We start from the raw sequence: 24,427 nt of genomic DNA, 5'->3' as shown, positions 1-24,427 counted from the left end.
CGGGAAAAGTTAAGCGCAAAGTGCTCGGTGGGGGCGGCGGGAGCTCTGCCCCCCCCCCCCCCCCGCGCTCTCTCCCCCCTCCCCGCCCCCCCCCTCGCGCTTGACCACGCTGCCGGCGGCACGGGAAGCGCTGTAACAAAGTGAGGGCGCTGCCCTGGCCCGGCCCGGCCCGGCTCGGCCCCGCACATGGGGCTCAGCCCCCAGCGGAGGGAGGCAGGAAGGCGGGCGGAGGGAGGAGGAGGAGGAGGAAGGAGCACGCGGTGCCGGTGCGCGATTGTCCTGCTCCGGTGGCAGGCGGGCAGCGGGGAGGGGGCGGCGGGAAAGAAAGAAGCGCGGGGCTCTGGGGTGGGTGATGGTGGTGCTGGTGTGTGTGTGGGGGGGGGGTTACCGGAGGCCGCGCAGTGGGGTCGGGGAACGGGGGCGGTGGGGAGCGCGGGGGGAGCGCACGCAGCGGCACCGCCGCCGCCCCGCCGGGAGCTCGCCGCACGGCCGTTCTGAGGCGGCGGCGGAGCGGCTGCGTGCGCCTGGAAGTGGGAAGCGGACGGGGCGCGCGTCCGTCCGTCCGTGTGTCCGTCCGTGCAGGCAGCGAGCAGCCATCATTCCACCGCGGGCGTGCGGCCCGGTAGCCTTAGGGAAGCGGACGCGCTCCCACGCTGGGACGCCCCCCCCCCGACCTTCCCGCCCCCCCCCCCCTCCCCCCCTCTTTATTTTATTTGTGTTTTATTTTTTTCCCTTTGTTTATTTTTTATTGTTCTTGTTATTTATCTATTCCCTCCCCGGCTCGGTCACTCTCGTCCCCGGTCCGAAGGAGTTCTTTTTTAAACAGACAATGGACAAAAGAAAAGTAGCAGCGCTCGGGGAGTTCCCTCGGCACCGCCGCGGGGCCGCTGGATGCGCCGCGCAACTCGCCCCGCACTTGCCCACTTTCCGCCTTTGTTTTCGTTTGGGAAAGAGCCGAGCGTGCCCTCCGACTCCTCGAAAAGGGCCATTTTCCATCCGCGGCCGCTCGCCCTTCCGCGGGTTCCCGGTTCGGGGAATATCGGCGTAACCTCGGCGCGATAACTTTGTTTCCGTGCCGATGTGCGCCCCGGTTTTTGTTGCTCCCGTGGCGGCGGGGCTGTGTTTATACGGAAGATGGCTTTCGGGAGAATGTGTTCGCCCTCCTCCCCCCCCCTCCCCCCCCCCTCCCCCCCCCCCCTTCCACACTCCCCCTTATTTTTTTCTCTCTCGTGCTGTACGGGACTGGCGAGGCACAAACAAGTTGAACAAAACATGTTTCTGTTCATTTCCTCACAGATCATCCATTCTAACGACGGCAAAAAAAATCTTAATGACTATGACCTTAGCAGCACGGGGAGCTGATTTCCCCCAATTATAAATCCCGTTAGTTTGCGGTAATGTGTGAGTATCAATATATAATTCATACTAAAAGCATGATCCGTAATTATTATTATTATTATTATTATTATTTTTAATGAAAGTTGAAATCCGTCTTTTCCCAATGAGAATGCCGCATCTGTCGCTCGGAGTGTTTTTGTCTCGCTGTTGCACAACAGAGGCTCTCCAGTCTTTAACCTAAAATGGCAGCTTTAATTTGACTGGGGCCCATTCATTGACAGTGATAATAAAAAGGCTGAAAGCTAAATGTGGCCGGGTGCTGGGGGCGAGCCTGCAGAGCCCCTTCCATTGCCGGGCATTGCACTGGGAGCAACTTCACAGCTCTCCTGCTCTGTCCTGAAAGTTTCCAATGCATTTTTTGTTCTTATTTTATTTTATTTGAAAAGAAAGAACAAAAAATCGTGGTGCTGTGCTTACAGCCCCTGTTAGACACTGGGCTTACTGGTAAACTTGGCAGCGCTCGGGTTGTCAGGGGGCTGCTTCCCAGGGCTCTGCCTCTGTAACAGCAGCAGAAAAATTCTCATGATGCCTTCTAACATCAGATGGGGTCCTGAGAACATTCACCGTTTGCTCCTGGGGGTCCGTAACAGGTGATGAGAACAATGACGTGCTCAGCACTTTCCCATCTCCTGCTGCTGGAATTGGGGACACTGCCCGTTCCCTCTCGCTGGGGTTATGGGTGTGTGGGGTCCGTGAGCACTTTTCCTTTGGGAGAAACCCACAGCTGCCTGGGAAAAGTCGTTGTGTTCTGTATTGGGCACCCTTGGAAGTTTGGAACAGTTGCACGAAACAAAATTTCCCCCATGGGAGTGCAGCAGAATGCCAAAGGTTGGCACGGTGTCTGTCCTGCTCTTCTCTTAACCCAACCTGCTCATCTCCAGGATTTTTAAGTTTTTTCCATTCAATAAGAAATAGTTAAAAGATCATTTTGAAAGCTGCACGACAGAGTGTTAAATGCTCGTGGCTGTGAGTTTAACTGAACTAGTGCTTCCCTGATACTAATTGGATAACCGTGTTGGACCAAGTATCTCACTAAATATTTAGCAGCATAATGATATTTCTTTTATTCTTATCAATTCTGGTTGGGCTTTTCAAACTTGTTTGGATAGAAGTCTACAGTGGTTTCGTTGCCTCTTCCATAATTAAGGGAAGTTGTGAAAAGGGAAGCCCTTTTGGGGAAAGTAATAATTTTTAAGGATGCGGTGGTGTAAAAATATTGACCAGAATGGGATATAGCAGCACTCTGCGCTCAGAACTGGGCATGCTGGTGGGAGGTGGGTGCTGTAACCACTCTCCTCTGAATGTGGTTGACATGGACACTGGGGGGGTTTCCAGCTCTCAGGAGCATCACAGAGTTCCGGCTCTGTGCATAGGGCCGAGCCGGGGCACTTTTGCAGAGCTGTTTACAGTTGGGCCACTGAGAAGCTTTTGATTAATGTCTGTGGTATTTCTCATTAACGTTCAGATAATATTGGGGCTTGGTGACATGTGAAGCACGCAGAGTGCCAACGAGGGTGGCATAGAGAAGCTTCACCCAGGTGCTGCACCAGGGTTTGACCCTCTGTCTGGAGATGGTTCTTGGTGCCAGGGAGCAGCATGGCTTTAAAGCAAGGACAAATTGAACCTCTAGATGGGATTTTTGTTTTTCCTGCCGAGGTGCGAGGCTGAAGTTGCAGGAACTTTGTGGATTTTCCAGTGCTTCTTAAAACCTTGTGCCGAGGTTCTGCAGGTTGCCATATCCTGAGCATCCTGGAGCATCTGGCTGCTTGGTTTTGTTTGGTTTCCAGCGTATGGCGTGGCGCGTAAAGGTCGCTCAGCTGGGAGGAGGGGGAAAAGTAGCTGGGAAGGAAGAGGGCAGAAATAAACACGTGAGTCACCTTAAATTGTGTGCCTTACCTCCACCCCTTGTTGTTTCCTTTTCATCTTACTTTGATATTAATTCTTGGTTGGGAAGCCTTAAGGGCCTGCTGGGTGGTGTCGGCCATGGGGAACCCGGTGTTATTCGGACCAGGCCTCTGGCACCTGCCTGGTACTTTCCGCTCCCCTAATCCTGACCTCTTTGTGTGTCTGTGTTAAGCAGGTTGCTGAGCAACTGGGTCGGGGTCTGGCTTGCTGGTGCCCATAAGCATCATAAATACCTTTATCTTATTTTTATGTTCCTTGTCTGTGTGAGAAAATAGCAAGTGTTGGTAAGCAATTAAACCATCTTTTTTACAAATGACTCTTCTGTGTGCAGGATAAGCGTTAGATCTCACTTTTCAGGTAGAAAAGTTATTATATTAATGTAGTGCGTCGGTTCAGCTTAGTTGTTAGGATAGACGTTAACTTTCTCCCTTCCCATCGTTCCCTATTTATGCAAATGGCTTGTTTGCTCGGTTACAGCCCGCTGGGCTTTGATGGAGGGAAGTCTGGGGTATTGTTTGTGTATGAATGAAAAGGCAAAGGCAAACTCCAATGCAGTTATTATTATTATTTTAGAAGTCTCTCAGAGCACAGGGCAAGGCACGGCGTGCAGAAACATCCCACGTTGGTACTGGGATTCTGCTGGGATGCTGACAGTTGGTTGGTTCCATCCCATTTCTGGGACCTGCTCTGCGTGGCTTCTCTGGGGCTGTGGAAATACCACCCCATGGCTCAGCGTTAAAAATACTTGGAAGATGAAATCGAGAGACATGTTAGAAGGGGGGGAAAAAAAAAAAGCCTCTGTGACCTAAAGGACACATTCCGAGCGCCTGAATATGACAACAAAGCTCTTAGGGATATTCTTAAGTATACAAAAGCTGATTAGCTGCTAGCTTCCAATGTTGTGACTTTTCGGAGATGTAAACACGCACCTCGGAGGAGCCCGGCCTGCTCTGTGCTGCCAGGCCCTCCTGTGCAGCCACCGCTGCTCTGCGCATCCTGCTGCTGGGGCAGCTCCGGCCTGAAGAGCAAGAAGCGATACTGCTCAATGTAACCGTCCTAGTCTAAAAGTTAAACTCGGCAGAAGATTGCTAATTATCGCATAAGCTGCCGTGTTAGCGCGGTGCCGTAGCACGTGACATTGCAAGCTTATTGGCAAATAGGAGCTAACCTGAGAGGCCTGGCTGGCGTGGCACAGGGCTCTGTGATGACCTATATAGCAGTGGGGTGTGGTGCTGCTGGGCTTCCACCAGGCTGCCTGCAACCTGCCTGTGCCATGGGCGGCTGCTGTGACAAGAGGGCATTGAGGGGAATGGTGGGGAATAAATAACTTGGGGAATCAGTTGTGTGGAAAAAGTTGCAACCAACGTGTCTGCCTTTTTCCTGTTGGTTCTAGGAGGAAAATTGAATTTCACATCACAAGGCCTGATCCTATGGGGCTGTTCTGCTCGGGCTCCCCTTAGTCATTGCAGCATGGTGGGGATTTTGCCTGCCTGGGCAGCAGGCAGCATGCTGGAAGGTCCTACACCAAATGGTTTTAGAAGCACCTTAATTTTAATGACTGAGCCACTTAAGCTATTCACTTGAGCTTTCCATTTGCTGCTATAACTTCAACAGGTCGTTGGCTTCAGAATGTCTTTGTGATTTTGCAGGCCCACCCTGCAGTTTGTCCTGATTTCTGTCAGCCTTCTTTCTCCAAGCGCTTTGTGGAGGTGCACATCAGATGCACAAAGCATCATTTCTTTTAAGTCGGAAAGCCAGTCTTGCTCTGATATATAAGCATTATTTCTTCATGTTTCTTCCCCCTGTTCATTCCCAGCTTTCCCATAACCTTTTTCAGCCTGCGCCTTTCCTACTTCCTTTTTAATCTTCTTTCCAATTGATGTTGCTCTTTGTTTGCTTAGCGGAGTTGCATTTTCCTTGCTAGCCCCAGATTATTAGGACGCATTGCAGAATAAACAGTGTTTCAGCTCTAATAGGGCTGCTCTTTGCCCGCAGTGCAGGTGATGCTGCTGCCAGTACGGAAGGAGCTGGGGAGCTGCCCTGAGCCCCATGTAGTTCTGTCACTTCAGCTCTCGTGTTTGTGAAAGCTGCTTTCTTGCATCGTTCAATAGTTAGCAAACAGCTGTAAGGTGTGTTCTCCTTGCTCCACGATGTGGGATGTGTGTGGGTGAGAAGCCTGGTCCTCTCACCTGTTCTGTGCACTGGATAACCCGAAAGCTATAGATCAGCTCTATCCAGATGGTGAAATCTGGGGTGTGTGTGGAGGAGTGCAGGGGGCTGGACACTGCTCAGAGCAGCACAGAAGGTTTGGAGTGCAGAGGCTGTGATAGTGTGGTGTGGGTCTGAACCTGAATCAAGTCAAGACTTAGTAAAGGCACATTTTTGTCCTGAATCTCTGTATTAGAAGGGAGCCTGTAGGTTGGTTATTCAGAGAGTGAACAGTATTTGCTAAATACATAGGTTCTGGGTGCTAAGGAGTAGTGGTTTAAGAGAGAACTGGAGAGAAACAGAAGGAAATCCGTAACTTTAGAAGTTTAGAGATCAGTGTCAGGAGAAAAAGAGGAGGAAAGGTTTTCCTCAGAGAAAGCGTTGGGGCAGTGCTATCCCAGTGGGATGTGGAACAAACCCCTGCGGGAGAGGAATGGGAAACTCAGTTCAGGATTTCAGCTCTGGCAACTTGTGTGGGCTGGTGAGTGGGGAGGCCGTGCCGGTGGTGACGTACTGTATCAGCGTATTCCTTGCTTAGAGAGCTGCTGAGATAGAAATCCAAGGCTGAAATGCTACTTGTCAGCTTGGACTGTAGAGAGCAGCAGTTTAGTATTTAATCGTAGAGTTGGAAATAAGACAACCTGAATGGATATCCGACTTTGTTTTTAATGCTTGATAGAAGGAGGATTAAAGAAAGGAAGGTAATGGTGAGGCTAACAGATGTTCGAAAACTGCTCTGATAAGGCTGAGATGGCATTGCATGTAGGTGAGAGACTGGGAAGTTTCAGGGATGCATCTTAATTAGTAGTTGGGATGTGCCAGTTTTCAGAGTCTTGTACCTGTGTCTTAATGGATAGGAGAGCATCTCTCTAACCCAGAAATCTGCTGTTCCTGGTAACTTGAGCCTTTTAGTTTCATATTTGAATGCATGGTGTTTATATGGGATCAGAAATAGCTCTGTAACTGTGGTTATTAGGTTGAAGTAAGGTGTAAGATGATGTTATGATGAACTGCCTGGCATGCATCGAGGTGCAAATCCTGCGGTGTTTTGAGGCTGTGCGCTGAGTTCTGTTACCTTGGATCTGCAGTGGCTGCTTGTTGATGCTGCTGCTTGTTGATGCTGCTGTTTGCTGCCAGGCAGAAGGCAGACAGGTCCTGGTCTCTGGTTGTGTGTTTGGGAGGTGCTTGGGCTGTGCTGTGAGCTCCCGGGAATGGTTCAGGTCCAGATTTCTGGTAGAGGTCACAGGGAGGTATGTCAGGATAGATTCAGCACAGGCCCTGTGCCATTCGAGCCACCGCTTACCTGAGCGCAGAGGTCCTTTGAACTCCAGTAGGGGACTCTTGTTACAGTGTAATTCTTGCCTTGAGTTGTTCTAACCATGAAGAATTAAACTGAGAGCTTACAGCAAGCAATTTAATCTCTTGATTTAGGAAGGAATCATTCAGGAAGTGAGTTAAATAGGGGCTTCTTACATGCCTGAGGAGGCAAGTCTGGGAAAGACCTGCTAAGTAATTCACTGCATTTATCGGTGCTGTTATGAGGTGTCTGCCACGCTTTGCATTTGCTTAGCTCTGTGAATGGGGTGCAGCCTTACTCATCCCTGCTGTCATCATCCTTTCTTGGGAGGGGAAGTGAACAAGCAGGCTTCAGCCTCAAGCAAGGGGGAAGTGATCTCTGCAGAGGTGTGCTTTGTTGTGGGCTGTTCGTTTGCACAGAAGTAAGAACAGGCAGCAGCTATGCAATTCCTTAATTCCATCATATCTTCAGAGAGGCTACTGGAAAACTTGGCATCACCTTCCACTACAGTACTGTAGCTGTGCTACAGTTGTGCAGCAATGGTCAGGCCCAAGCAGCTCTTGGGGATTGCACTTACCTTGTTTCTGTCAGGACTGGAGCTCTGTGGCAGTCGTGCAGAGGAAAAGAAGTTGTTTGGCAGAATTGGTTGAGGGCAGTGCAGGAGCAGTTCTCAACCTGGCTCTGATCATTGGTGTAGCAGATGACGGTCGTAGAAGTCACGCGTGTGAGATGGTTGCATTGAAGCTTAAGAAAAGTGGAAGGGGGGGAAGTGGTTTGTGCCTTTTCACTTAATCATGGTTAGGTTTAAAGAAGTGCTATGTTTAAAGTGACCGAATTCTGAAACAGCTCCTTCTCAAGGAAAAAAGAGGACGCCTCATGCCTCCACTCTTCCTGCAGCCACCAGCAAACGATTGCTTGGCTCTGAGGTACTGAAATTGACCACCTCAGCTCCCAAAAAATGGCAGATGGAGGGTGCTGCTCCAATCTCTCTTCTCAGAAGAAACTCCCCTACCACAACAGGGATGTTCTAGTCCCTCCTCCTGAGACATTTTTCTCCTTTCACTGCCCTCTGTCTCTGAGGAAAGAAGACTAGACTGTCTGTCTCTCTGGATGGAGTGGCCAACCTCTTGTCCCTGCTGAGGTTGGCTTGGGGCTGGGGGCACGGCTGGGCACTTAGGGTTGGGGTGCTGTGACTGATTCAATGTACACCACTTGGGTAAGGTGGCACAGGCAAGGCAGGCACAGAAGGAAGAAGGTCAGTCAACCCACAAGAAAAAAGCATTGCTCCAAAAGCTTGCTGGTGTGTGGTGAAACACCTTGTTGGCTGGGCTGCCTCCCTCAGGGCCTTTTTTCCCTCCCGGATTTTAAGGAAACAGGGATACCAGCCTTCTGTAATAGGTCTGCTTGAGTCCTGGTGACAGCCCCAGAAGAAAAGGCCAAGTTCTCCCTGTTTTCTCCTTACCAGAAATTCTTGTAGCTTTTCTCTGTCAGATGACTTCTTGAGATTGGTGGTCACTTTCCAGTGGGTTCTTTTTAAACTGAAGTAGACTCTCCACAGCTTTCTTCATGTATCCTCTTCTATCTGAGTTCTGCTCATCATCTTTTATCTCTGTGAGAGCACTTTTTTTTTCACTGCTGGAGTGTTGTATGTAAATCTGTGTAGAGAATACATGTAATAGTTCCTGTACAATAAATTACTTGGTAGCTCTTAGGACAGCTGGAAAGTATTGAGTGTCACCTTGCGGTCCATCTAATCACATATAAGTCAGGGTGTGAGCTGGTGAACGCAGTGAGCTAATTTAGCAGGATATTGTTCTGAGAGGAGAAGTTTCCACTCTGCCTTTGTCCCCCTGCACCCTTCTTCCCAGGCGCCCAGCTCTATAGCAGCTGTGCTTGTCAGGTCCTTCTGGGAACCACTTTAGTTCACTGAAATGGCAGAAAAATAACCCGGGAAAATGGAGAGCAGTTTGCTGTTGTAATGAATCAGACTGGCTCATAAAAGGAGCTGATGAACACCAGAGCTGGTACTAAGGACGAGGGGGGCCTGTGTCTTGGAGAGCAGCAAGCCCTTTTCATCTTTTCATTTTGGTGGCAGTGAGCAAGTGGATTGGATCAGTTGCCTGGGAACCTTCCTGGGCGAAACAGAGATGGAATAATCATTTGTGAAGCAAAGGACACCGAAAGGAAAATGTGCTGGCTTGAGTTCAAACTGATATTGAAATCTGTTTATTCTAGCAATGGTATGGACTGCGTGTTCTAAAGTGTTTGTTAGAATTAATAAACCACTGTCCAGAAGTCGATTTTCCTTTTGAGGTAGAAGAACAAAAGCTGTAGGAGATTTACTGAGGTATGAATGGCTTGTTGGAGATCTCGCACTTGGAGTATTTCACCTTCAAAACACTGGATTCACAAGAAAGTGCGTTGTTCTGCGTGTTCTCCTTGTTTTGTATTGGTTTTGTGTGTGTGATTCTCTGTGGCAAGCTTGAAGTTCTCCATTAGGTTCATAAACCTACGGAGCTAAATTGTATGTCTCAAATTGTATCAAATCAATGTTTAATTCAGAGGGTTTGGTTACTTGGAACTTTATCCCAAGTATCTGGATTACTCTTACATTAGTTTGAGGTAGTGCGAGATTTCTTGGTCTTCAGTAGATGGCTGTGTTGTTCAGATGGTGGTCTGAAGCTTTCCCACAGTGAAATGAACGTGTGGTTAATTGCAATCACATTGTGCTTAGTTGTTTGAAATGGGTGAAAAATATATTGCAAGTAAAATAGCATGTTGCTTGGGTACTTGTTTCACAATGCTTCTGCTGCCCTTCAGAGACAATGGGTGTTTGACACTGTATAGCTCTTGTGAGGAGCGGACATATCACAGAAAATTGGCAGCTCTGTCTCAGGAGCTTGTGCTCGGGCTTCCTAGCAATCTTAGGTGACTTTCAGAGCAGCAGGAATACATCAGGAGAAGCTGCTTGCTTCTGAAGAGCCACGGTCATTTCACAGTTATCTGTGTAAACTGCCCTCTATATGACAGAAAGGTACCACAAAGGTGAAAGAGTGGATTCTCCTTTCCATTTTTCTCATTATACGGCCGACTCTGTGTGCTTTAGTGGAAGGTGAACGCTTGCCATGTTACTCCATAGGAAGGAAGGTGGTGCCTTGTAGATGGATCCTTTTTGCATGTTTTAAATCTGAAAGTTTATGTTTGGTGGCCCTGCCAGGCAGGGGGCTGGAACTTCATGATCCTTGAGGTTCCTTCCAACCCAGGTCATTCTGAAGTGCCCTTTCAGGAGCTGTGGGGATGGCAGTAGAGCAGCAGAGGGGACTTGTAAGTTGGGACCTGAGGATGTTGCACGCTGCTTTTGGGGAAAGCTCTGAGGAGCGGCGGCTCTGACTCACATTGTGTGTGTTCAGAGGGAATACTGCAGTTACTAAAAGCAGCTTGTTTACTTTAGGAATTGTGTGTGCTGGCTCTAATGGGCTTTAGGAAGCCCAAAGCACAGCTGTAAAACATCTGTCTCTGGGACCAGGTCTTGCCTGTCTGATGAATTCTTGTCCCGCATTTCATGTTCAGATTTAAAAAAGAAACTTTTTTTTTTTTTTTGGTAGGAAGTTCTTAGCCTTCCTGCTTGAAGACTGGGTTACACTTGAAAAGCTATCATGCTGTTGTCCTGAACACAGAACTTAAAATAGTGACTCAGTATTAACTTAACTCCACTTCCTCTTTAATCCGATCATCTTGCTTGCTATATGACCTTATAACACCTTAATTTAAAGGCTGCTTATTCCACTGGATTAAATTTGGAGGTGTCTTGAGTGGTGGGCATTGCTACAGGAAGTGCTTAAGAGGAACTGAAAAACTGTGTAGCCTCAAAAAGCCCCCAGAATGAAGGAGGTGGTATTTTCCTACTTGCTGATGCTGACAGTGGATGGATATTGCTAATGTACGGTCCATGCAGCAGCGTGGGACTTACTGAAGGCTGGGGGAGTTGTGAGGATATGGTTCTGCTGTGCTCTAGATATAAGTATATTCATTTCTAATGAGTGAATTTTGGCACCGTTTGCTTACGTATGTTGATATATATACATCAACAAGCTATAAGGCAACATATCTGCTCAGCACTTGCCCCTCTGGGTGTTTGGGTGGTTTTTGTTCTTCTCCTTGCATTTGGTGCTGGTGGGCTCAGCAGGCAGCTGTGAGCCAGGGACTCCAGTGATGTACCTATTGGGAACAACGGGCTCGTAGTTGTGCTTTTTGAGGTCTGCCATGCTGGGCTTGGTAATAGTTGCTGTGTCTGCACCAGCTCTCATCATGTGATCATGGTTATTTACACAGTGTTCATTTTGTCTTGATGCTGCTCTTGTGAGGCAGGTGAAGACTGTCCTTAAGAGCAGAGTTGGTCTAGTGTTGAGCCTGTTTAGAAATCCATTGTGAAGTTTAGAAGTAGAAGGAACATAATTTCTATCATACACTATATTATTAGCCATTTTATCTCATGTTTTCTGTGAGGGTTTTCTTCCATCTCAAGTCAAGCCTTGACTAAACTAAACAGGAACCAACCAATCTTTTTGAACAGCTGTGTTGGGTGTAATCTGAATATGGGGCTTACGGTCATTTTTCTTGTACTTGTGAAACCCTTGATTGTTATGAGCCTTGGAGAAAATGAGCCACTGGCTTGAGCTGCCTTGTGTTGGGTGGAGGTTTAGGAGAAGGCTTGATGTTCTGTATGGGGTGCACACCGCTGCCCTTCTTCCTGCAGTGGCAAAGGCTGGAGGCTGTGGAGAGGCACAACCCTTAAGAGCTTGTTGCGGTGATGGTTGCATCTTCTGCACTTCTTGGGGGGAAAATCCACGTCCCAGGTTTAGAATGATGAGCAGAGTTCCTGCTTAATAGGTAACAGAGAGGTTTTGTTTTCAGCAGCTAAGGTGTTGCACAGTGACTTGTGGCTTGGAGCTGAAGATTGAATTCAGTCTTCCAGTAATTCCTTTAAGTGCTTAACCTAAATATGTTGTAGTTATTTTAAGTACCTTTTTATAAGGGTAGTAAAACTTCAAGCCAGTGCTTTGACTTGATATTATCTCTTACAGCTGCTGTTTAAAACAGGGGGGAAAAATTTGAACATTTTAATATTTTTTAGCACTTTGTATTAACTCTTTCTTCTTCAGGTGTGAAAAAATATATTTAATACAGGTCCAGTGTTCTGAAAATTCAACATGTAACACAATTTGGCTTTGATTTATTCTGAAACTGAATTTAGGATCCATCGAGTAGCATATAGAGAAGCACTGCTTGTGCTGCGGAGTTTAGTAATGCCAGTGTTTTTGTTACTCCCTTCATCCAGTGTTTTCCTTCACCTCTGCTCCAAGGTGGATAAAACCAGATTATAAACTTGCTTTTATTTGTTTATTTTCTTATAGGAATGGTCTTTAATGCTAAGAAAAAATGGCAGCCTTTCAGCTTAGTCTGATACTCTTTATTTTGGGTGTCTTTGTCTCATTCCTGCTGTGAGCTCCCAAACATTGTGATCACACACACTTAAGTGGTGATAACAGGCACTGAAATACAATTTCTTTGTGTGAGGAAAGCAAAATGATATACTGAATGTTGCCTGTTATCAAAGTAGCATATTTGTCAAGAGCAATGTTAGTTGTGTTACAATCTTGCTTCTTTTAGTGGCAGAAGGGCTGTCCCGAGGATCCCTGTTATCCCCAGCCCTGCTGGGGGTAGAGTGCCCTAGTGGAGGCTGTCCAGGTGCAGAGTGAGCTCTTCAGCCTCCGCGACTTTGCAGCTCAGAATTTCCTTGGAAAAAGTGATGGGTAACGCTTAATGAATTTTTCTTGCATGAATTCGTCCAGTCCTTTCTTAGTCTATGTAAACTCTTAGCTTCCATTGGGACTGCGGCAATGAATTCTGCAGCTTAAGTACACATTGTATGAAGAACTGCTTCCTTTTATTTGTTTTATTTTGAACCTACCACCTGCTAGTTTTGTTTGATGTTCTCTAGTTTCCTTGTTAAGAGAGGGGGAACAATGGCTCCCTACTTACCTGCCCTGTGCTGCTGGTGGTTCTGTAGGTTCTCTCTGGTTCTCTCCTCAGTTGTTCTTTATCTGGGCTGGAGACTCTGGAGGGTATCCAGTGCCCATCACTCTACTGTGGTCCTTCAGGCATTTTACTCCTGAAGTGGAACTGAAGGAGGATATGGGTCTTCCACAGACTTGTGCAGCAACTTCAACGATCGTCTCTGCTACACTTGTTTTTCTTTTAATTTTTATTTTTCCTGGACTACTCATAGCATTTAGTATTCTTAGAGTACAGCTTAGTCTGTTGACAGATGGTGTTATCCTACATCCATCTCTCCTAGCCCCCAAGTCTTGAGAATGAGGCAGTGGGGCCGGAGCTCAGGAAGATGTATGTGAAGCAGTCAGGCCACTTTTTTCCAGATGCGTTGCATTATATTTACCCGTGCTGACTCTCGTCACCATTTTATTTTACCTTTGTTGGGTATGGTGAAGATCTGCCACTCCCTGCTTTTGATTTTCACCATTAGCAACATGAACTCTGCTGTTACCAGCAAGGTTACTTTAAGGCTCATCTCCTGTTGATGATTTATGTGCATGCTAAACAACACGGGTCTTGTCATAGACCTGAGAACGCTCAACTGATCTTTCCTAGCATTTTTCTCTTGTTTAGAACAAGCCCGCTTACCCATGAGCACACCTTCCCTCTTCCGCAGTTATGGTGTAGTTTAAGAACCTGTGGTGAAGGACCTTTGGTCAGAAGTTGGGATGTATTTTGAACATACAAGTCAGCTCGGACTTTGACCTCTTATCAATTGCTTCAAGGAATTTGTATGTATTAGTAGCACAGGACTCTTCCATAGGAAGGCACCAACATCATCACTTCTGTGGTCTGTGTTTATCCATATTCCCATGGAAGTTGCTCCTTGCATCTTCTCCTTATTCACCTCACTGAGAAGCTCGACTTGCTGGCCCATGGTTCTTTACAGCCTAAATGTGTGACTGCCTTTCAGGATGTGAAAGCAGTATGTGACACCAATGGTATGGTGAATAGATAAGCTGTTTTATCATTGAGCTTGTCAGAACTCTTGGCTGAGTACCATCTTGTTTTGGGAACTTGTCACTCTTTGCTTTAGCTTGACCCAAAACTACCTTTGAGGCTTTCTGTGAGGAAAAATTCCAAGAAGAAGTTTTCCTGAGCTTTTCCAGTGACAGTGAATGCAAGAAAACCTTTGTTCTCTTAGAGTATTTCATAACATGGCTGTGCATTAGCCCAGTGGGTTTTCTAGGATGCTTTGCGTATGTGGCCTGTGAGAAGTGAACTTTCATTGCTTTGCCCTTTTGTGCATGTGCTTTTTGTTTACATTTTTACTTGCTAGTTCTTTTACTTATCAATGCTCTCTTTATGAAGAATGTTATTTCTTGTGTTAATTTCCCCAACTTCTGGTTTATCTTTGAATTTATTTATTTATTTTTCTCCTCTATTTTTTGCCTGTCATTCGCAACCATTTTGTCCAGCTGTCTCATTTTGGTTCTCTTACCAAGCTTCCTCATTTTTTATACTTTTCTTTTTTTTTTTTTCCCAAAGTAAGTGCTCCAATAATATATTCTGGTGGTTGCTGCTTTTTAGAACTGTTAAGTTTAAATGTATTTAATAAACTTCATTAGCAAGAGCTGTTATGCTATAGTTGAGTCCAATGTGATGTGGACAAATGTGAATGTAAGATAATTTGTTGGGTGTTGAAATAGTCCATAGTCTTGTTAAAAAAGCAACAGTGCAACACTGCGTGCTTCACCATAACTTCAGAGAAGCGTTGGAGAAGGATGGTTTAATTTGCTTTTATAACCTGATTTATTCTTGCCAGCAAATCAGTTACCTTGCCCATCTGTACGTGTAGCATGGAAACCTGAATTGAATGCCATGGATTTAAGAATGAGACAAAGTATGTGACTGTGCCCTTGGATGATAATTCCCCATCAATTGTAAACTGATGCATTTGTCCAAATATGCAGTATGAAACAGCATTAAATTTTAGCTGTAGTTAACACGGGACTCATAACTTTGATTTTTCTTCTTCTTTGCTTCCTATGTGAAAACCTCTAGTGTAGTATAATATTTAATTGTTTAGCACTGAGGTCTCTCTGTTTTATCATAGTATGTGACATGTTACAGTACCACTCTGTATAAAAACCTTTGGTGCTTGAAACCGTGGTGGAACAGTAAGAGTTTATTCGCGTGTAGATGTGACTGGTGCATTTAAAAAAATGGTTTGCAGAAATAATATCTTCTTTGTGGGGGCCTTTGAGAATTATGTTGCTTTGCTTAGCTGACGTGTGCTTGAGAAGTTGTAGGATCAAACTGAGAACATAAAGTCACGAGCATTTACTGTTATTTGGTGTTTCATGTGATAATTTCTGTGAGAGAAAAGGCTACCTTGGAAGGGACTAAGACTTCCAAAGTAGGCTGAAATTGATATTCATGCGGTATATCCGCATAAGCAACTGAATTTTGGGGAGTTTTGCTCTGAAGTAATGGGAACAATAAGTTTGTTCTGCAAAGATCGTGAGCTGTTTGGCACTGCTTATTCGTGAGGGTGGACTCGCTGATTTTGTGAAGGAGGAGCAAAACGGATGCTCTGGAAGATAGCAATTGTGAGATCACAGAAGTTAACAAAGAAGCGGAGGTTTTAGAGAGAGCTTATGGAGTTGTTCTGGCTCTTCCTGCCAAGAACACAGGTGTCATGAAGGGCTTGTGCTCATTCCAGGTGTTGAGGAGTTATGGTTGTACTTTGAGTTAATTTTTAAGCTTTCTCATGAAACCTCATTCAGCTCCTGCTAGATGTATAAAATACGCTCATTGGCTGCTTTTGTTCAGTTCTGAAGTGAAGCTGAAATGAATGTGCTTGTGGGTCAGTTGGATTTGTTGGGGGGAAGCAGGAAATAAATTTTATATAGGACTCCAGGTTTTTTGGTTTACGAAATAACTTGAAAGAATTTTAGAATGGGGTTGTTCTGTGGTTAAAATAGTGCCAGCAAAGCCCTTAGAACAAAGTGGAGGGGTGCTGTTATGTCTGATGGCAGAGTGTAGGCTGATAGCACGATTTGAAGTAGCAGGGGTTGAAATGAATCCAGCCAAGGCATGACTGGAAACAGTGGGTTGTGAGATGATGTTTAATGGGGTGTTCTTGACATTTTTTTTGTGTCTCTTACAAAGCCAATGCGTTTTGAGATCTTCCTCCTAAGTAACCTTCATGAGTAGAAGGAAAATCTGAAATTTGTTCGTCCAACAGCTGTATGGTTGTTCCACATTAGTACAGTGCAGCCCTGCTAGTGGAAGATCACAAGCGATCAGTCACCTGTTGCCTGTGTTTAAATGGAATCGGGGCTCTTATGGGCTGATTTATTAGAAGACACTGCTTACAGGCTTGTTTAAAAGTGGCAGAAGCAAATTTGTTAAGAAAAAAATGACATGACAGTTCAAGGAGATTTCGTCATGGTCTATGAATAGCTGATAAACAAAACGAGGTGCTGCAGCTCTGTCATTTCCTCTACTCACCTCCCCATCCCCCCACACACGGGATCTTGAAAGTGGCATTGGGAGGAGGAAGTTGCCCTTAATCTGGTAGCATGAGCGAGGCTATGGATTGCAGGTACCTGCTGCTGCTTCTGTAATGCTTGTTCAAGGCATGTGTGTGGCTTTTGTTTGCCCCTGCCATCAATAGGGCAGCATCTTTTTGGGCTTGCAACAAGCTTTTAATAGTCTGTGCTCCATCAGGTATGTTCCTAACAGAGCAGATGGGTGGCAATTACTGGCAATCACTTATTGAATTATAACTCTGAACTGCTGCGAACTGAGGCAGTTGGATGGTCAGTTGCTTTATTCTTAGCTATGTTAGAAGTTCAGCTTCATAAGGGTGAAGTGTGAATGAAGGATCAAACTAAAAGGCAGGAGAGCCTTTCTGTGGGCCAGAAAAGTCTTCCAGCTAAGTTTGGTGATGTTAGCATGGTATCTCATTCTTAATAAAAAAAAGAAATATGTGGCAATGGGTGGGATGAAATCGTGTGCTGTAAGTTTCGTATCCATGCATCAGAGGATTGCAGAACAGTTACGTAATAGTGCAATAGTATTCCAGTGTTGGCTTTGTTGTAGGATAAAATCAAAACTGACTCTTTGACACCAAGTTGTTGATTTTCCTTGCTTTTTTTGTAGGTCTATATGCATATTTGTCCCTTTTGGCGTACCCTGAAATTTAATGGGGTGCAGAGCTTTTCTGAGTTAGCTAAAACAACAAGCTCTTGGAAATTTGATGTGGAAAGGACTTTAAAATGTTCATGGAGGCTGAATATCCTACAGTGCTTCTCATGCTTCCTTTCCCCCCATATAATTATCAATATGAGTCAGGCATATGTGATTGGAGTGTGAATTGATTTACATTTGCCCATCACTCAGCCTCACTTTCCTATTAACAGGATAGGTGAGGATTAGTGAAAGGACACAGATAATTTGTCCCTGAATAGGCATGGTTTCTCATGGTTGAAAAAGCTGCTGCTCTCTCTTCTTTTCCCTTCCCCCTTTTTACATCTAGAAAAGAAATAGCCAAGGTACTACTTAAGTGTTTTTAGCTGAAGGAGCAGAATAATAATCATAATAATATCTCTTTCTTTTACTATATATTAAGTGACAGGATTAAAAAGAGATATTTATCTGAATATTCAGCTAGGTAGTGCTGTAACACAGAGATGCTATGAACTTGAAATAACTTCTGAAAAACAAGCAACGTCAAGGGCAAAAAAGAAACTAAGCAACACAATTACTATGGCCAATTTCTTGTGTTTTTGAATGGACAACTTGGGGCTTTAAGGTAAATGATATGGGTAGTTTAAGCGTTTGTGGGCATAAATGAAGATAGTGATTTTGGTAACACCACCTGGAAAGAAAAACGCTATTTCTGTGTTCAAACAGATGCGTTTTTAGAACTGGCAATACTAGTAACAGCAACCTTACAAACACTGTGCATTTTCATTGACTGAAGTCCCATCCGTAGTCCCCGGCCTTTCTCAAAAACCGTGAGATCTGAAATCTGCTAGTTTGTTCTGCCTCGTGACAAGCCCTATAGTGCTTAACTATTCTTGCCCTGGACTGTCACTTGCCCTACATGATTACAAGATTGCTGGGCATTAACTGATATGAAGTCAGAAATTAGTTGTGCATGCAATTAAACGTGTTTTTATGTAATTCCAGATTTTATATTGGATTTCCTTATGGCTTGTAATTTCTCTTTTAAAATGTTTATGTTACTTAGGTCCTTGGTGTGATTCAATGTGTTTACAAAGTGGTTTGCAAATGAACAGAATTAAAACTCATGTCTGCAGTATGTAGTCCAGTTGTAGGTTTCCGAAACATGAACTGTCATCCACTGGAATTAAACTAATTTTATATTGAGGCTTCTGTTTTAATATATAAGCATTTTCAGCAGCAGAAGGTTGAAAACAGAATCTTGAAGCATGTCTAGAGTCAGTGGCTAAGTCAAGCTCTGCTTTTGAAGCCTGGTAGATCCCAGCCTCTGGTATTCTTTCAGATGAAACCATCTTCTGCTCAGAGTTGGAGCATCTGGAGTTAGTCATAAACGTGAGCTTTGTGGAAGTTGTGTAAATGAGGCAACTCATTTAGAAGTTTAACTTGTGCATTCAAGAGATTTGGTGTAGCCAAGGGTGGAAGCCTGTTTTCCAAATAGCATTTGCTTTCTCTCTGTATATATTTCAGTATATTTTGGCTAACTGACTGTAGTGAAATGATTGTGTGAGGGAAAGCAGGAAACTTACAGAACAAAAAATATCCTCTTGCACCAATCTCTTTATTCTGATTAATGGGTATTTTCTATTTATGACCTTGAAAAATCCACCTTCCCTACTCAAGATCAAACTATTTTCTGAATACATTTTCTCTCTCCGGCCTACAGTAAGTATAGCACAGTGCAGACTAAATCATCTTTTTTTTTGTTATCCTGCAGAGTATAATTTAGGTTCAGTTGATGATTACTACTTAATTGCGGTTGGTAGACAGACTGGATATACTGCACTTAAATTTAGGCAAAAGATTCCCTATTTAATGAAGTTGAATGACAGAGCCACCGATAGCTCGTTCTCCTTCAGCAAAAGTGTTGCAGATTTGTGCTATCATAGTTGGTATCTCTTTAAAAACACTCCTGAATCCTTGGAGAAGCATCCTGTGTGATAGTTCTTATATTCAATGAGTTCTTAGGTGTTTCTGAAAGATTTATAGTGAAGTCCAAAGCATTTCAAGGCCAAGTAATAGTAGTCTTGTCAGATACAGCTTTACAGCCTGGTGACTTATAATGAGGGTAGAATGTAATTAGAAATTGTCCATGTCTTTACTGAGTACTGATGAAAACTACGGCTCAAAGGTTAATTCAAATAATAATTAATATTGGTTTCTGTCAGAACAGGGTGGTAATGAAATCTCTGTTGTATGATGACTGATTCTAAGAAGTGGATGCATAAGAAAGAGAGGCTACGGTTTACCTTTTTCTGATTATATTCAGTTATCTTGCAATCAGCACGATAGCTTGATAAAGCATAATCTGAGGGCAATTTAAACACACTCACAGGCATTGCAACCTACAGCGAGAATCACCCAACAAGTTGCATCTGTTAAGGAGATAGATTCCGAGCTGGGTTGCTGAAGTACATGGATTTACTATAAATAATCCTTAAGGACCCCATAAGAAATGGTATTTGTTAATAACTGAGCAACGCCATGTGTTTGTGGAAATATTCTTAATAAGATTTGTTAGCATGGGAAATGTGGGATGTTCTATTGATGTTTGTTTAAATTGGACTAGTTTCAACGAAAGCGATAGACTAGGTTTTGCTGGCAACCAAAACAAATTCTGTTCGGTTTCTTTTCCTGAAATTTTCTATTGGGGAAAAAAAAAGGCTGTTCACTATTGCTTAAGCAAAAACACATATATACGTTTTCAATTGCAAGTAGTCAGTGAGCTCAGCCATTAGACCTCTTTTAAGAGGTTTCGTGACTACTTTATCTTCTAATGTCCTGTACCTGCTATGATTGTCCTCTTAAAATCTGCCTGTGCCAAAGCTTCTCTACACAGTTACAGCTATAGCTTGCTTTTCTGGGATCCACATAGTTCCGCATAACGTCTTTCTGTGCAGTCTGTCTTAAATGTTACTGGACTGCCTCCTGTCATTTCAAACTTGCTGTTATAAGGCTGTTTCCTCTACTGCCAAAAAGGAAAGTTAAATGTCTCTAAATTAGATCTGACAAAGATTGGGTATTTTCATTCTTAACTCTTGTGAAAGTGATTACAAAGACAGATTTTTCACTCATCTGGATAATGCTTTCCATACAAACCGCTTCAGTTCTGGGGAAGCAAAGAGGCTCTTCAATCAAGACTGTACCTCTTGGGGATGGAGGCACCCCAGGGGAAATGGGTTAAACAGGAGAGAGGATGGAAAGGAGTGTGGGGGTGGTGAGTATATTAGAGCACCTAAGATGAGAGAGATGAAGCAGTGTGTTGATCTCTGAGCTGCTCTATGTGATCTTGCTGCTTTCTTCATGTGTTTTCTCGACAGCCTAGACTAGAGACTATATATATGCTGTGCTGAAACTTCTGCAAGGTGAGGAGAAGAAAAAGCCTCAGTTTTAACTAGAACGGAGGAAAATTTGTCTGTGCGACTCAGATCCCTACAGTTTGCCTTAATTTAACATAAGCAGTGAAAGATTGGCTTGGGAACTGAGCTGCACTTAAGAGTTTTGAGGAGCTGTCTGAAGGTACATACACCATCTGAAATCTAGAGAACAAACTCGTCAGGAAGTACAAGCTTTTTTATCTAAAATGAAATCTGCGTACTGACTTTTCGAAAGCTAACAAAGGAAAATTGAAAGGACAGCTGGAATCTTTTTCTTAGTGAATTAAAGTTGCACATGTATGCTGGATGACTTAATTCTTTAAGAGAACTCTATTGCCTGTAGAATTGGTCCAGCTTCTGTAGGAGGGCTGCTGTGTTGATACGGGGGGGAAGAAACTGAAAGCTGAAATGCTGTGACACTTGCAGAAATGTACACTTGAAGCACAAAAAATGCTCCTTTTAGTTGAAAGATTTAGCTGTGTTGAAATTTGTGCCAATACTCAGAGGTGTCAAAGTACAAATGTGAACAGGTAGAAAGGGAGCCTCTTTGTTGGGCATCCTAAAACAGTTTGCGTTCCTGTTTATTTCTCTCTCACAATAGTGTTTTTAAAGCATATTTTCAGGTCATCCTCCCAGTCCCTTTCCATGGCACGCTAGTGCAGAGTTATCAGTCAGGGCTGCCCCATTTTAACAGGGGGTGCTAGCACTGGTGTAAATGTGCCATCTCCAAGCAGAAATGAGGCTGTAAGATGGGGAGCGGGGAAGAGAAAGGGAGGTTTGTCATTGCACTTCTGCCTTTTTTCTTTCTTTTTTAATAGTGGCAAAATTGCTTGGGTTAGGGCTGCTTGAAACGTGCCATAGACTGGCCTGTATCTTGCTTTCTTCAACCACTTGAAATTCTATGGGAAGGGAATCTTCTAGAGGGTTGTGTCTGTGCTGTGGAATAAACAGTTGTCGTGTGAAACTAATGTGAGCCTTAGTTTTACTCTGCCTCCACTAAAATACACTTTTACGGTAGTTTGTGCAGGATCAGCACAGAGGAGTACAAAGAGGGAGCTTTTCAGTACAAAGGCTGCCTGTTTGGCCTGCCCAAACCACCGTGAATGTGTTTAAAGGGGACTTTTATTGCCATGGAAACTCTCAGACAGGAAGGAATTTGTCCTGCCATATCTAGAAAAGAGTCTGTAATGGTCAGCTCTTGGAACAAAAGTGTTTCAAACAGGGGGATATATTTTAAAGATGTTGGGGTGAATATGCTATTTTAAAAAGGAATACATAAAACCCAGTCTTATGCTAACGGGCTTTTAATATGGAGGATTTAGGGAAGACTGCAGACAAGTACAATGTGATCAAGGGAAATGTTATGAGAAATCTAAGAAAGTTTTACCTCTCTGCGTTCAGAAGGCTTCCTTGGTATAAACTTGATGTAGATGAAGTATTTTTCCCTCAAGTAGCATGTTTATCCAAAACAGCCATTTATTGAGGGAGCATGTGTGTGTGCTTGGATTGAACTGCTGGAGGCAGTCCTCTGAGCACCATGAATTAACTGCTTTTGGAAGGCCTAAACTAAAACCTGTTCTTTTACTCTCCTGACAAATAGCCTGAGCGTTCACAAATGACCTTTGTTTTCCTAGATTGCACTGAGGTATAACACTTCTTGTCTAAAAGAAAACCTACTGTCAAATCCTAGTACCTCTCTGCGTCCTTTGCTGCAGTTTTGCATTGGTATGAAGCAACTCCAAGTCAGCGGTTTTCCCTGCAAGCCAGCAAGAGTGGTAACCTTCCATGTCTGGAATAGTATTTCAGTATTGATTGCATGGCCAACCAGTTCTGTGCAAAATATTTTTTTCCCACGTATTTGATCGAATTAGAATTCCTTTTTTTCTCTGGGAGTCTTAGCACAGACACTGGTTTCTCGTGTTTCCACACAGCAGATGCCTGGCTTATTTTAAGGCCGTGCTTTTTGAGTTGGATTGTCGAACCACCTACCTGACTGTAGCATGAAGGCTGTTTGAGTGGTGTAGACTTAAGCTGCTCCAGTGGGTTGTGCTGCTTGAAAGCAGCTGTCCTGCTTTTGCTTCTTCCTTGTGCTACGGTTTCTGTTCGCTGCCCTTGTGGTGATGCAGATTCTTCTAATGGTTATATTGAGATGTTTGGGGTAAGCAGTAGAAAGAAGGCATCTTGTTTGTGGTTAGGAACAGAAATAAGTGAGAAGGAAAAACTGTGATGAAAAACTTTCCGCTGCCCCGTTGATTCTGCACTTGCTGCTCATAATCAGTGTTCAAAGTCTAAAACTATATGGCAGGCCAGGTGAAGAACAGTTATTTATATAAATATAGTGGAGTGTTTATATGTGCCTTCTGCAAGCACTGAATGACCTTGTTTGCATTATCTAGGTTAACACTAATCTGCTGCTCTGATATGAGGGCTTCCGTCTTACTCATAGATCAGTTTAGTTACATGTCTCCTGACTTGAGGAGGCAAAAGGGTTGCAGGAGATGCTTCCAACCAGGATTAAAAGAATCAAATGGGGAGAAAAAGAACACAAACAATATTGGTTTTACCATGCAGAAACATCTCTATGGAGTGTTTCTGTGTCCTTGGTCCATTTGTCTCTCCTGAGGACTTGGTGCAGGCTGCATTCCAGACAACAGCAGGGACGCACATCTTCATCTTGGACAGTCATTTATCTTTCCAAGAGTGCGGAAACCCACGTTAGATGCTTTCTCCTAACAGTTAACTAAGTCGAGAAAGGAAATAGCAGTGACATCATGTATGACTTAATATGGTTATTAACTGTGCAGGTGTTGTAAAGCTGCGAATCTAAACTGTAGTGGAATAATTGTACCATATGTCAGGATTTTCTTCTTCATTTTTTTTATCCTTCCTCTCTTTCTTTGTTTTTTCCTCTTCCTCCACTCTTTCTGCACATGTATTTCTGTGCCGCTTTGCTACTATTATTATTAAATAATAATAAAATAAAAAAAACAGCCTTCAAATTTTGATCTGTTCTGATCTAAATCCATCACCAAGCTTGTTTTCCTCTGCCACCCTTGAGGAGCTCGCACTCAGCGCTTGCAGGTCCTCATTGTGTGTCTCTGTTGCCATCCCCCGTCCTCTGAATGGGGGAGCAGGGAGCACTAAATCACCCGGCCACCTACAGCTGCCTTTCAGCTTTCTCCCAAGCACAGCTAGAAGTTCAGTATTGGCTGCATGCAGCTCGAGAGCTGGGAGAAGGGATGGGCCACATGCCTCACCTCCGTCCCACACAGACGTTTCCCTTCTCCTCAGCTGCTCTGCTTTCCATCTGTTCTGAGGCCTGCTGGTGCAACTGTTTCCTTCATCTGCTGAGCTGAGTAACGTGCTTAAGGACCAGACACCATGCTGACCTTGGGGAATTAGGGGTTGTGGGTTTTGAGAATATGGCTCACGTACTTCTCCTTTGCCTCCCGAATCTTGGCGCACGTGTCTGATAGCTGAATATTTGTTAGATATGTTTTCATTTCTATAGAACGAACGTGCTTCCTTATCTCCATTGTGTGAGCAGTGCTGGAGGCCTGTCCTGCACAGCAGCTGCCCCTGCCCAGGAGGAGGGCTGGGGTCTGCTCAGACCCACTGGTGTGCGGAAACACTGCAAAACATTGTTAGTTATCCCTGCCCGTGTACATCAGAGTGCATTCCTGGCTTGTCAAGTTGGCCAAGCGTGCAAACAGCTTCCTTTTTTTCTGATGATCTTCTTCCTTTGGAAGAACTTTCTGTTGTTTTTTTATTTCTCTTTAGACAGTGGCAAATTGGTTTGGATTTCAAAATGCTGTGTGTGAACGAGGAATGTACCTACCACCCGTTTCTGTAACTGAGCAAAGCTTTTGTTTTCCAGACCCTTGCTGCTACACCGCATATGGGAGAAGTGTGCTCTGACAGCTTGGGCTGTTTT

At 44.4% G+C, this 24,427-nt stretch overlaps 1 protein-coding gene across 5 annotated transcripts in view; it reads left to right on the top strand.

The window, feature by feature from the left end:
- Positions 1–24,427, top strand: part of CHD7 (chromodomain helicase DNA binding protein 7) — a 126,524-nt gene that overhangs the window by 666 nt on the left and 101,431 nt on the right. For 4 of the 5 annotated variants that reach the window (XM_072328528.1, XM_072328527.1, XM_072328526.1 and 1 more), the window contains exon 2: positions 1,297–1,401. The exons of the other annotated variant lie outside the window; for it this stretch is intronic. The gene's annotated coding sequence lies outside the window, so the exon portion shown is untranslated. The remainder of the gene's footprint in view (positions 1–1,296; positions 1,402–24,427) is intronic. 5 annotated transcript variants of the gene reach the window in all.

This window comes from Excalfactoria chinensis, chromosome 2 (genome assembly GCF_039878825.1).
Source record: "Excalfactoria chinensis isolate bCotChi1 chromosome 2, bCotChi1.hap2, whole genome shotgun sequence".
NCBI classification, from domain to species: Eukaryota; Metazoa; Chordata; class Aves; order Galliformes; family Phasianidae; genus Excalfactoria; species Excalfactoria chinensis.
The sequence above is the reverse complement of the archived record's forward strand: the minus strand, read 5'-3'. Positions and strand labels throughout refer to the sequence as shown.